This window comes from Arachis hypogaea, chromosome 2 (genome assembly GCF_003086295.3).
Source record: "Arachis hypogaea cultivar Tifrunner chromosome 2, arahy.Tifrunner.gnm2.J5K5, whole genome shotgun sequence".
Taxonomy (NCBI): Eukaryota; Viridiplantae; Streptophyta; class Magnoliopsida; order Fabales; family Fabaceae; genus Arachis; species Arachis hypogaea.
The window spans coordinates 47263019-47277782 of NC_092037.1; positions in this window are offsets into that span (position 1 = coordinate 47263019).

The window sequence follows — 14764 nt, forward strand, 5'->3', positions numbered from 1 at the left end:
TCCTTCCTAGTGTCTAGGATGATGAAATCAGCAGGGATGTAAAGGCCTTCAACCTTTACTAGCACGTCCTCTACTATTCCATAAGCTTGTCTCACTGACTTGTCTGCCAATTGTAATGAGAACAAGGCAGGTTGTACCTCAATGATCCCTAGCTTCTCCGTGGCATCAGATTTATCCCTGACCCAAGATCACATAGAGCTTTTTCAAAGCTCATGGTGCCAATGGTGCAAGGTATTAAGAACTTGCCAGGATCTTGTTTCTTTTGAGGTAGAGTTTTCTGAATCCAAGTATCTAGTTCACTAATGAGCAAGGGAGGTTCACTTTCCCAAGTCTCATTACCAAACAGCTTGGCATTCAGCTTCATGATAGCTCCTAAATATTGAGCAACTTGCTCTCCAGTCACATCTTCATCCTCTTCAGAGGATGAATAGTCTTCAGAGCTCATGAATGGCAGAAGGAGGTTTAGTGGAATCTCTATGGTCTCTGTATGAGCCTCAGATTCCTCAGGATCCTTAATAGGAAACTCCTTCTTGCTTGAAGGACATCCCAGGAGGTCTTCCTCACTAGGATTTTCGTCCTCCTCCTCCCCTATGCATTTGGCCACTTTGATTAAATCAATGGCCTTGCACTCTCCTTTTGGATTTTCTTCTGTATTGCTTGGGAGAGTAATGGGAGGAGTTTCAATAACTTTCTTACTCAGCTGGCCCACTTGTGCCTCCAAATTTCTAATGGAGGATCTTGTTTCATTCATGAAACTGAAAGTGGCCTTTGACAGATCAGAGACTATATTGGCTAAATTAGAGGTGTTTTGTTCAGAATTCTCTGTCTGTTGCTGAGAAGATGATGGATATGGCTTGCTATTGCCCAGCCTATTGCGTCCACCATTGTTAAAGCCTTGTTGAGGCTTTTGTTGATCCTTCCAGGAGAAATTTGGATGATTTCTCCATGATGGGTTATAGGTGTTTCCATAAGGTTCACCCATGTAATTAACCTCTGCCATGGCAGGGTTTTCAGGATCATAAGCTTCTTCAGAAGCTGCCTCTCTAGTGCTGTTGGATGCATGTTGTAGTCCATTCAGATTTTGAGAGATCATGTTGACCTGTTGAGTCAACACTTTGTTCTGAGCCAATATGGCATTCAGAGCATCAATTTCAAGAACTCCTTTCTTCTGAGGTATCCCATTATTCACGGAATTCCTCTCAGAGGTATACATGAACTGGTTGTTTGCAACCATGTCAATGAGTTCTTGAGCCTCTTCAGGCGTCTTCTTCAGGTGAATAGATCCACCTGCAGAATGGTCCAATGACATTTTCGAAAATTCAGAGAGACCATAATAGAATATATCTAATAGGGTCCATTCTGAAAACATGTCAGATGGACATCTTTTGGTCAACTGCTTGTATCTTTCCCAAGCTTCATAGAGGGATTCACCATATTTTTGTTTGAAGGTTTGAACATCCACTCTCAGCTTGCTCAGCTTTTGAGGAGGAAAGAATTTATCCAAGAAGGCAGTGACCAGCTTATCCCAGGAGTCCGGGCTATCCTTAGGTTGTGAATCCAACCATATTCTAGCTCTGTCTCTTATAGCAAAAGGGAAAAGTATGAGTCTGTAGACTTCAGGATCAACTCCATTCGTCTTTACAGTCTCACAGATCTGCAAGAACTCAGTTAAAAACTGATAAGGATCTTCAGATGGAAGTCCATAAAACTTGCAGTTTTGTTGCATTAAAGCAACTAGTTGAGGCTTAAGCTCAAAGTTATTGGCTCCAATGGCAGGAATGGAGATGCTTCTTCCATCAAACTTGGACGTTGGCTTTGTGAAGTCACCAAGCATTCTCCTTGCATTATTATTATTATTATTTTCGGCTGCCATCTCCTTCTCCTGTTCGAAAATTTCTGAAAGGTTATTTATGGATTGTTGTAATTTAGCTTCTCTTAATTTTCTCTTCAGAGTCCTTTCAGGTTCTGGATCAACTTCAACAAGAGTGCTTTTTTCCCTGTTCCTGCTCATATGAAAGAGAAGAAAACAAGAAAAGAAAGAGGAATCCTCTATGTCACAGTATAGAGATTCCTTTATGTTAGTAGAAGAAGAAAGGGGTAGAAGAAAGAAGAAGGATGGATTCGGATTTTTGGATGAGGAGAGGTGAAGAGAAGTGTTAGTAATTAAATAATTAAATAGAAGAAGAGAGGAGAGGGAGAGGATTTTCGAAAATAATTTTTGAAAATAGGTTAGTGATTTTCGAAAATTAAAGACAAAATATAATTAAAATTAAAATTTAAATCAAAAAGAATTTTTGAAAAAGGGAGGGAGAATTTTCGAAAATTAGAGAGGGAAAAGTAGTTAGGTGGTTTTGAAAAAGATAAGAAACAAACAAAAAGTTAGTTAGTTGATTGAAAAAGATTTGAAATCAAATTTTGAAAAAGATAAGAAGATAAGAAGTTAGATAAGATATTTTGAAATCAAATTTTGAAAAAAAATAAAATTTTTGAAAAAGATAAGATAAAAGATAAAAAGATATATTTGAAAAAGATATTTGAAAAAGATTTAATTTTAAAAATTACTTAACTAACAAGAAACTACAAGATAAGATTCTAGAACTTAAAGATTGAACCTTTCTTAACAAGAAAGTAACAAACTTCAAATTTTTGAACCAATCACATTAATTGTTAGCTAATTTTCGAAAATTAGATAAAAAGATAAGAAAAATATTTTGAAAATATTTTGAAAAAGATTTTTGAAATTTTCGAAATTTATAAAAAAAATGAAAAAGATATGATTTTTGAAAAAGATTTTGAAAAGATAAGATTTTTAAAATTGAAATTTTGACTTGACTTGTAAGAAACAACTAATTTTAAAAATTTTTGACCAAGTCAACCCAAAATTTCAAAAATTTGGAGGAAATTAAGGAAAAGATATTTTTTTGATTTTTTGAATTTTTAAAGAAAAACACAAAAATGACCCAAAACATGAAAATTTTGGATCAAGACACAAGATGCATGCAAGAATGCTATGAATGTCAAGATGAACACCAAGAACACTTTGAAGATCATGATGAACATCAAGAACATAATTTTGAAAAATTTTTGATGCAAAGAAAACATGCAAGACACCAAACTTAGAAATTTTTAATGCATGGAAAATATGAATGCAAAAATGCACATGAAAAACAACAAACAACACTAAACAAGAATTCATCAAGATCAAACAAGAAGACTTGTCAAGAACAACTTGAAGATCATGAAGAACACCATGAATGCATGAATTTTCGAAAAAATGCAAGAAAAATTTTAAAAGCATGCAATTGACACCAAACTTAAAAATTGACTCAAGACTCAAACTAGAAACACAAAATATTTTTGATTTTTATGATTTTATGATTTTTTTGTATTTTTATTATTATTTTTTTTTGAAAATATTTTTGGAAAATCAAAAAATAAAAGAAAAATTTTTGAAAAAGATTTTTGAAAAGAAAATTACCTAATCTGAGCAACAAGATGAACCGTCAGTTGTCCATACTCGAACAATCCCCGGCAACGGCGCCAAAAACTTGGTGGACGAAATTGTGATCACTATTCTTTGTACTTGTATGGATTTATTCAATAATTGTCTTTATTTGAATTCACAACTCCGTTCAACTAACCAGCAAGTGTACTGGGTCGTCCAAGTAATAAACCTTACGTGAGTAAGGGTCGATCCCACAGAGATTGTTGGTATGAAGCAAGCTATGGTCACCTTGCAAATCTCAGTTAGGCAGGTTAAAATGGTTTATGGGTTTCGAAAATAGAAATAAGAGAATAGATTATAAAAAGGATAGAAGACTTATGCAGATTCATTGGTGGGAATTTCAGATAAGCGAATGGAGATGCTGCATGGCTTAAGGACGCCTGCTCTCCTACTGCTTCTACTCAATCCTTCTTACTCCTTTCCATGGCAAGCTTTGTATAGGGGTTCACCATCAGCGGTGGCTACTTTCAATCCTCTCGGGAAAATGATCCTATGCGGCTGTCACTCGCACGGCTAATCGTCTGGAGGCATCACCCATGGTTGATGGCTACATCCCATCCTCGCAGTGAAAACTAATGCTCACGCACTCTGTCACAGTACGGCTAATCACTGGTTGGTTCCCGCTCCTACTGGAATAGAATCCCTTGATTCTTTTAAGTCTGTCACTAACGCCCAGCACTTGCAAGTTTGAAGCACGTCACAGTCATTCATTACCGGAATCCTACTCGGAATACCACAGACAAGGTGAGACTTTCCGGATTCCCAGGATCCTACTCGGAATACCACAGACAAGGTGAGACTTTCCGGATCCTCATAAATGCCGCCATCTATCTAGCTTATACCACGAAGATTCTGTTGGGGAATCTAAGAGATACGCATTCAAGCTTTGTTGCATGTAGAACGGAAGTGGTTGTCAATCACGCGCGTTCATAAGTGAGAATGATAATGAGGGTTACTTATCATCACATTCATCATGTTCTTGGGTACGAATGAATATCTTGGAATAAGAATAAGAGAGATTTGAATAAAAGAAAATAGAATTGCATTAATACTTGAGGTACAGCAGAGCTCCACACCCTTAATCTATGGTGTGCAGAAACTCCACCGTTGAAAATACATAAGTAAAAGAGGTTCAGGCATGGCCGAATGGCCAGCCCCCTTAACGTGATCAATGATCTCCTAAGATGAAGAATAAAACAAAACTGAGACCAAAGATGTCTAATACAATAGATAAATGTCCTATATATACTAGACTAGCTACTAGGGTTTACATGAGTAAGTAATTGATGCATAAATCCACTTCCGGGGCCCACTTGGTGTATGCTTAGGCTGAGCTTGATCAATCCACGAGCTGAGGCTTTTCTTGGAGTTGAACTCTGAGTTATGACGTGTTTTGGGCGTTCAACTCCGAATCATGACGTTTTTCTGGCGTTTAACTCCAGACAGCAGCATGAACTTGGCGTTCAACGCCATGTTACGTCATCATTCTTCGAATAAAGTATGGACTATTATATATTTCCGGAAAGCCCTAGATGTCTACTTTCCAACGCCGTTGAGAGCGCGCCAATTGGAGTTCTGTAGCTCCAGAAAATCTATTTTGAGTGCAGGGAGGTCAGATTCCAACAGCATCAGCAGTCCTTTTGTTAGGCTTCTTCAGAGTTTTGCTCAAATCCCTCAATTTCAGTCAGAATTTACCTGAAATCACAGAAAAACACACAAACTCATAGTAAAGTCCAGAAATGTGAATTTAACATAAAAACTAATGAAAACATCCCTAAAAGTAGCTCAAACTTACTAAAAATTATATAAAAACAATGCCAAAAGGCGTATAAATTATCCGCTCATCAATAAGCATAGTAAAATTGCAAGGAAATTAAATCTACACTACTCAATTGCAAGGAATTAAATAGCAACAAATCAAAAGAAACAGAATTATTATGAATTACCTCAAATTGAATTTAAAGAAAAGAGAAGGAACAAGAGTAGATCTACAACAAAGCATAGAACAACATAAAGGAAATTACAACAAAAGAATGGAAGAATGATGAATGTAACAACAAGGAATTTAGAAGTAGAAGTAGAAGAGAACATGAATTAAAACCTAGATCTAAGATTATTGACCTAAACCTAATCCTAATTCTAGAGAGAAGTGAGAGCTTCTCTCTCTAGAAACTAACTCTAACTACTTTTAAAACTTAAACTATGACTAATGATCAAAATATCTTGATTCCCCCTTCAATCCTTGGCTTAAATAGCATCAGAAATGAGTTGGATTGGGCCTATAAGGCTTCTAAAATCTTTGGCCATGAGTTGCATTTTAAAAAGTCACGTGCAGCATCGGTGCGTACGCCTACAGTGCGCGTACACCTCCCTATACGTAATTCAACTATGCAAATCTTATATCATTTTGAAGCCCCGGATGTTAGCTTTCCGACGCAACTAGAACCGCCTCATTTGGATCTTTGTAGCTCAAGTTATGATCGAATAAGTGCAAAGAGGTCGGCTTGATAGCTTTTGCGATTCCTTCATTTCTTCACGAGTTCTCCATTTATATATGCTTTTTCTTCATTCCCTCAATCCAATCTTTGCCTCCTAAACCTGAAATCACCTAGCATACACATCAAGGCATCTAATAGAATCAAGGTGAATTGAATTTAGCTATTTTAAGACCTAAAAATCATGTTTTCACTCTTTAGCCCAATTAAAGAAGAATTTACAAAACCTTGCTATTCTAGTGAATAACTGGGAGACAAGTAGACAAAACCCTCTAAATTCAACACAAGATAAACCCTAAAAATGGGGTTTATCAACCTCCCCACACTTAAACCAAGCATGTCCTCAGGCTTAAACCAAGAGAGAACAAAGGGTATCAACATTTATTCAATGTGAATAAACTATATGCAATCTAAATTATATGAAACTATCTAAATGAATGCAACTAAATGCAAAATGATTCTACCTACTTGGTTAAAAATAAATCAATCCTCCAAGAGCATTTATGAACGGGTAGGGCTAAGGTCATATGACGACTCATGAATCCTACCAATTCAAGTATAAAAATGAAGTTCAAGTAGACTTGCAAGAAAAATGCTCATGAAAGCCGGGAATCAAGGAATTGAGTACCGAACCCTCACCGGAAGTGTTTGCACTCTAGTCGCTCAAGTGTATAGGGTCGATTCTCTCAATTCTCCCCTAATCATGCTTTCCAAGATTTGTTTCTCATCTAACAATCAACAATTATTCAATGCATGCATACATATATCATGATGTCTTTTCATAGGTTGTAATGGGGCTAGGGTTAAGGTAGGATCATATATGGATAAGTGGACTAGAATTTGAATCTTTGATTGACTTAAGCTTTCCCACCTAACCTATATAATAACCTATAGAATTAAGTGCTAACCAAACTACCCATTCTTCATTTTTTCACATACTCATGCATTTTCTTTTGATTTTCACAACACTTATGCATTGACTCTTATTGGACTTCACTTTGGGGCATTTTGTCCCCTTTTTATTGTTTTTCTTTTTTTTCTTTTTCTATTTTTTTCTTTTCTTTTCTTTTCTTTTTCACATTTATTTTTTTTCTTTTTCTTTTGTTTTTCTCATTTTTTTCTTTCTTTCTTTCAAGCAATATACAAGAACATCAATGCATAAGGTCTAACATTTGATCAATACATGAGTATGCACCCAGTTCCCAAATGTAGAGATACAAAACACCTTTTTATCCCAACCAATGTGCCCAAATCTCCCCAAACTTGAATAATAAACACTCTCACTAGCCTAAGCTAATCAAAGATCCAAATATAGGACATTTATTATTTTCCACTTTAGGCTTGTAATGTGCTAAAATAAAGAACAATCGGGTTAAGCGTTGCCTCAAAATTGGTTAACAATGGAGAGTAAAAGGTAGGCTATTTGGGTAAGTGAGCTGATGAAACAATGGCCTCAATCATATAAATGCATGAATACAAGGAATAATGGACATATAGAATTGAACAAATCAAGGATCACAATCATAGGAAGAGAGAACAATTGCACACAAGAAGGGAAATAAGTGGTTATAAGATGTAACCACACCATTAGGCTCAAAACTCACAAGCTTGTGTTCTTAGCTCAAAAACCATGTTCCAAAATAAATTCTTTCATGCAACTTCAACAAATTTTTTTTTTCAAATTGGTAGGGTGCCCAAAAATAGTTTCTTGGAAAAGAAATCATCACTCTAACCAAGTAATTCTAACGAGAAAGAAGTGGTAAAAATATGTACAAATTCTAACAAAAATGCAACCTATCATGCAAATGCAACAACTAGCTAATGTTGGTGTTGAAAAAGGAAATTGTTACCCATGGAGATTGGTCGGGCAACCTCCCCACACTTGAAGATTGCACCGTCCTCGGTGCATGCAAAGAAGAGCAAAGTGGACGGGTTGCTACAATTGATGAGTTTCTTCAAAGGGTTGTGCGGATGACTTGTTTGTTGTCCCATTTAAAAGATTTTCCTTTTTCTCCTTCTTTTAGTGGCCAACCTAAAAGGAGAGAAAAAGAAAGAAAATTACGCCTATAAAAAAGATATCAAATCAAATAGAACTTAGGCTGGGGCTAATGCCAAGTAAGAGTATGGTATCTACTACATGGTAGCTAAAACATGTAGATGAGAAAATAATACAAGCTAAGGCATATCATTAAACTTGATGCAAGAGTAAAATCAAAGCATATGTAAATGCCATAAAGAGCATGTTGATCATCAAGTTTAAACAAGAAAGAGTGAGTCATGAAAGACAATATGAGGTCATATCAATACACAAAGACACAAGAGTCATACAAGATTAGGCATTGATTTAAAAGTTTCATCACCCATCAATATCAAACAAGTCAAGGGGCATCAAAATAACCAAGAAATTCTCAACAATTGAGTAGGAAAATACAACACCATTATAAAAATAAGAAACTCAAAAAAGGAAAAATAAAAAACAAGCTATAAAAACAAAATTAAAATGCAAAGAATAAAAGTATGTGAATGCAATAGACAAAAGAAAATGGAAAATGAGAAAAAAAAACTATTTTTTTATCGACGCGGATGCGTCATGCACACTCACGCGTCGATGCGCAGAATTACTGAGGGGCGTATACTGGTGGATGAAATTGTGATACAAGAGTTCCAGGCACTATTAGAGAAGCTTTTTCTTTCCACAACTCCGTTCAACTTAACCAGCAAGTGTACTGGGTCATCCAAGTAATACCTTACGTGAGTAAGGGTCGATCCCACAGAGATTGTTGGTATGAAGCAAGCTATGGTCACCTTGTAAATCTCAGTTAGGCAGATTAAATTGGTTTATGGTGAGTTCGAAAATTAATAAATAAATAGAAAATAAAAAGGGATAGAAATACTTATGTAAAGCAATAGTGGGAATTTCAGATAAGTGTGTGAAGATGCTGTGCTCCTCTCGTATCTCTATTTTCTTATTACATTCATCCAATCCTTCCTACTCCTTTCCATGGCAAGCTGTATGTAGGGCATCACCATTGTCAATGGCTACATCCCATCCTCTCAGTGAAAACGTTCCTATGCTCTGTCACAGCACGGCTAATCATTTGTCGGTTCTCAATCAGGTTGGAATAGAATCCCTTGATTCTTTTGCGCTTGTCGTCACGCCCAGCCTTCAGGAGTTTGAAGCTCGTCACAGTCATTCAATCCCAGAATCCTACTCGGAATACCATAGACAAGGTTTAGACTTTCCGGATCCTCATGAATGCCGCCATCTATCTAGCTTATACCACGAAGATTCTGTTGGGGAATCTAAGAGATATGCGCCCGGCCTAGAGTAGAACGGAAGTGGTTGTCCGTCACACGCGTTCATAGGTGAGAATGATGATGAGTGTCACGGATCATCACATTCATCAAAGTTAAGTGTAACGTATATCTTGGAATAAGGATAGAAGAGAATTGAATAGAAAGTAATAATAATTGTATTGAAACTTGAGGTACAGCAGAGCTCCACACCCTTAATCTATGGTGTGCAGAAACTCCACTGTTGAAAATACATAAGTAAAAGGTTCAGGCATGGCCGAATGGCCAGCCCCCTAAAACGTGATCAATAGCCTCTTAAGATGAAGAATAATACAAAACTGAGACCAAAGATGTCTAATACAATAGTTACTTATCCTATTTATACTAGACTAGCTACTAGGGTTTACATGAGTAAGTAATTGATGCTTAAATCCACTTCCAGGGCCCACTTGGTGTATGCTTGGGCTGAGCTTGATCTATCCACGAGCTGAGGCTTCTCTTGGAGTTGAACTCCAAGTTATAACGTGTTTTGGGCGTTCAACTCCGGATCATGACGTTTTTCTGGCGTTTAACTCTAGATAGCAGCATGTACTTGGCGTTCAATGCCAAGTTACGTCATCAATTTCCGAATAAAGTATAAAATATTATATATTTCTGGAAAGCTCTAGATGTCTACTTTCCAACGCCATTGAGAGCGTGCCAATTGGAGTTCTGTAGCTCCAGAAAATCTATTTCGAGTGCAGGGAGGTCAGATTCCAACAGCATCAGCAGTCCTTTTGTCAGCCTTTTTCAGAGTTTTGCTCAAGTCCCTCAATTTCAGCCAGAAATTACCTGAAATCACAGAAAAACACACAAAGTCGAAGTAAAGTCGAGAAATGTGAATTTAACATAAAAACTAATGAAAACATCCCTAAAAGTAGCTTGAACTTACTAAAAACTACCTAAAAATAATGCCAAAAAGCGTATAAATTATCCGCTCATCACAACACCAAACTTAAATTGTTGCTTGTCCCCAAGCAACTGAAAATCAATTAGGATAAAAAGAAGAGAATATACTATAAATTCCAAAATATCAATGAATATTAATTATAATTAGATGAGCGGGACTTGTAGCTTTTTGCTTCTGAACAGTTTTGGCATCTCACTTTTTCCCTTGAAGTTTAGAATGATTGGCTTCTCTAGGAACTTAGAATTTTGGATAGTGTTATTGACTTTCCTAGTTAAGTATGTTGATTCTTGAACACAGCTACTTATGAGTCTTGGCCGTGGCCCTAAGCATTTTGTTTTCCAGTATTACCACCAGATACATAAATGCCACAGACACATGACTGGGTGAACCTTTTCAGATTGTGACTCAGCTTTGCTAGAGTCCCCAGTTAGAGGTGTCCAGAGCTCTTAAGCACACTCTTTTTGCCTTGGATCACGACTTTAACCATTCAGTCTCAAGATTTTCACTTGGACCTTCATGACACATGCACATGGTTAGGGGCAGCTTAATTTAGCCGCTTAGGCCTGGATTTTATTTCCTTGGGCCCTCCTATCCATTGATGCTCAAAGCCTTGGATCCTTTTTACCCTTGCCTTTTGGTTTTAAGGGCTATTGGCTTTTTCTGCTTGCTTTTTCTTTTTCTTTCTATTTTTTTCGCCAATTATTTTTTTATTATTATTATTTTTCGCAAGCTTTTTACTTTTCACTACTTTTTCTTGCTTCAAGAATCAATTTCATGATTTTTTTTTCAAATCATCAATAACATTTCTCTTTGTTCATCATTCTTTCAAGAGCCAACAGTTTTAACATTCATAAACAACAAGATCAAAAATATGCACTGTTCAAGCATTCATTCAGAAAACAAAAAGTATTGTCCCCACATCAATATAATTAAATTAAATTCAATGATAAATTCAAAATTCATGTACTTCTTGTTCTTTTGAATTAAAACATTTTTCATTTAAGAGAGGTGAAGGATTAATGGGTTTTATTCATAGCTTTAAGACATGGTTACTACATACTAATGATCATGAAGTAGAGACACAAAACATAGATAAACACAACATTAAAAACCGAAAAAACAGAAAGAAATAAGAACAAGGAATGAATCCACCTTTAGTGGCGTCTTCTTCTTGAAGGACCAACAATGTCCTTAAGCTCTTCTATGTCCCTTCCTTGCCTTTGTTGCTCCTCCCTCATTGCTCTTTGATCTTCTCTTATTTCATGGAGAATGATGGAGTGCTCATGATGTTCCACCCTTAATTGTTCAACATTGTGGCTCAAATCTTCTAAGGAAGTGTTGAGTTGTTCCTAATAGTTGTTGGGAGGAAAGTGCATCCCTTGAGGCATCTCAGGGATTTCTTGATGATGAGCTTCCTCATGCATCTCTTGAGAACCTTGAAGGGTCTCTCTTGCTTACTCCATCCTCTTCTTGGTGATGGGCTTATCTTCTTCAATGGAGATGTCTCCTTCTATGATAACTCCAGCTAAGTAACATAGATGGCAAATAAGGTGAGGAAAAGCTAGCCTTGCCATGGTGGAGGACTTGTCGGCTATTTTGTAGATTTCATTGGAGATGACCTCATGAACTTCTACTTCCTCTCCAATCATGATGCTATGAATCATGATGGCCCGATCCACAGTAACTTCAGATCGGTTGCTAGTAGGAATGATGGAGTGTTGAATGAACTCCAACCATCCTCTAGCTACATGCTTGAGGTCCAGTCTTCTTAGTTGAACTGGCTTGCCCTTGGAGTCTCTTTTTCATTGAGCTCCTTCCACACATATGTCCATTAGGACTTGGTCCAACCTTTGATTAAAGTTGACCCTTCTAGTGTAGGGGCGTTCATCTCCTTACATCATGGGCAAGTGAAACGCCAACCTCACATTTTCTGGACTAAAATCTAAGTATTTCCCCCGAACCATTGTGAGGTAATTCTTTGGATTCGGGTTCATACTTTGATCATGGTTCCTAGTGATCCATGCATTGGCATAGAACTCTTGAACCATTAAGATTCCGACTTGTTGCATGGGGTTGGTTAAGACTTCCCAACCTCTTCTTCGGATTTCATGTCGGATCTCCGGATACTCATTTTTCTTGAGCTTGAAAGGGACCTCAGGGATCACCTTCTTCTTTGCCACAACATCATAGAAGTGGTCTTGATGGCTTTTGGAGATGAATCTTTCCATCTCCCATGACTCAGAGGTGGAAGTCTTTGTCTTCCCTTTTTCCTTTTCTAGAGGATTCTCTGGCCTTAGGTGCCATTGATGGTAGTGGAAAACAAAAAATATTGTTCTTTGACCACACCAAACTTAAAAGATTGCTCGTCCTCGAGCAAGAGAAGAAAGAAGAGAAGAAGAAGAAGAAGAAGAAGAAGAAGAAGAAGAAGAAGAAAAAGAAGAAGAAGAAGAAGAAGAAGAAGAAGAAGAAGAAGAAGAAGAAGAAGAAGAAAATATGGTAGAGAGGGAGAGATGTAGGTTCGGCCAAGGTGAAGAAGAGGGGGTTTTGTTTTGTGAAAATGATGTAGAATGGAGGGGTATATATAGGGAGAGGGGAGAGTGTATATTCGGCCATTTAGGGTGGGAATGGGTGGGAAAATGGTTTTGAATTTTTGAAGGTAGGTGGGGTTTATGGGCAAGAGTGGATGGATGTGAGTGGTGAAAGGGGTGATTGGAAAGAGGAATTGAGGTGATTGGTGAAGAGTGTTGGGAAGTGTGACATGGGGAATAGTCATCACAAAAATAGGATTAGGAGGTAACGTAGGAATATAGTAGGTGGGGATCCTGTGGGGTCCACAGATCCTGAGGTGATTCTGTGGGGTCCACAGATCCTGAGGTGTCAAGGAATTCCATCCCTGCACCAAATAGGCATGTAAAATGCCTTTGCACACCATTCTGGCGTTTAAACGCCGTGTGGTGCACATTCTGGGCGTTCAACGCCCATGTAAAGCATGTTTCTGGCATTGAACGCCAGTTTCATGCTTGTTACTGGCGTTCAGCGCCAGCTTTTCTTCTCTAGGCACATTCCTGGCGTTCTGCGCCAGAATGTTGCTTGTTTCTGGCGTTCAGCGCCAGAATGATGCTCTGTTCTGGTGTTGAACGCCGGCCAGATGCATCTTACTGGCGTTGAACGCCAGCCTGTGCTTCCTCCAGGGTGTGATTTTTTTCTTCTGCTGCTTTTGATTCTGTTTTTAATTTTTTATGATTTTTTCGTGACTCCTCATGATCATTTACCTAATAAAACATAAAATAATAATAAAATAAAAATTAGATAAATAAAATTGGGTTGCCTCCCAACAAGTGCTTCTTTAATGTCAATATCTTGACAGTGGCTCTCATGGAGCCACAAGGTGATCAGGTCAATGTTGTATAGTCCCAACACCAAACTTAGAGTTTGGATATGGGATCTTAACACCAAACTTAGAGTTTGGTTGTGGCCTCCCAACACCAAACTTAGAGTTTGACTGTGGGAGTTCTTCTTGACTCTGAACTGAGAGGAGCTCTTCATGCTTACTCTCTTTTGTCACAGAGGGATGGCCATGTGCCTTAAACACAAGGTAGTCCCCATTCAATTGAAGGACTAATTCACCTCTGTTGACATCTATCACAGCTTCTGCTGTGGCTAGGAAAGGTCTTCCAAGGATGATGCATTCATCCTCTTCCTTCCTAGTGTCTAAGATTATGAAATCAGCAGGGATGTAAAGGCCTTCAACCTTTACTAACACATCCTCCACTATTTCATAAGCTTGTCTCAATGACTTGTCTGCTAATTGTAATGAGAACAAGGCAGGTTGTACCTCAATGATCCCCAGCTTCTCCATTACAGAGAGTGGCATAGGATTTATCCCTGACCCTAGATCACATAGAGCCTTTTCAAAGGTCATGGTGCCTATGGTACAAGGTATTAAGAACTTGCCAAGATCTTGTTTCTTTTGAGGTAGAGTTTTCTGAATCCAGGTATCTAGTTCATTAATGAGCAAGGGAGGTTCACTTTCCCAAGTCTCATTACCAAACAACTTGGCATTCAGCTTCATGATAGCTCCTAAGTATTGAGCAACTTGCTCTCCAGTCACATCTTCATCCTCTTTAGAGGAAGAATAGTCTTCAGAGCTCATGAATGGCAGAAGGAGATTTAATGGAATCTCTATGGTCTATGTATGAGCCTCAGATTCCTTGGGATCCTTAATAGAAAATTCCTTCTTGCTTGAGGGACGTCCCAGGAGGTCTTCCTCACTAGGATTTTCGTCCTCCTCCTCCCTTGTGCATTCGGCCATATTGATTATATCAATGGCCTTGCACTCTCCTTTTGGATTCTCTTCTGTATTGCTTGGGAGAATACTGGGAGGGGTTTCACTGACTTTCTTACTCAGCTGGCCCACTTGTGCCTCCAGATTTCTGATGGAGGATCTTGTTTCATTCATGAAACTGAAAGTGGCCTTTGACAGATCAGAGACTAGATTGGCTAAATTAGAAGTGTTTTGTT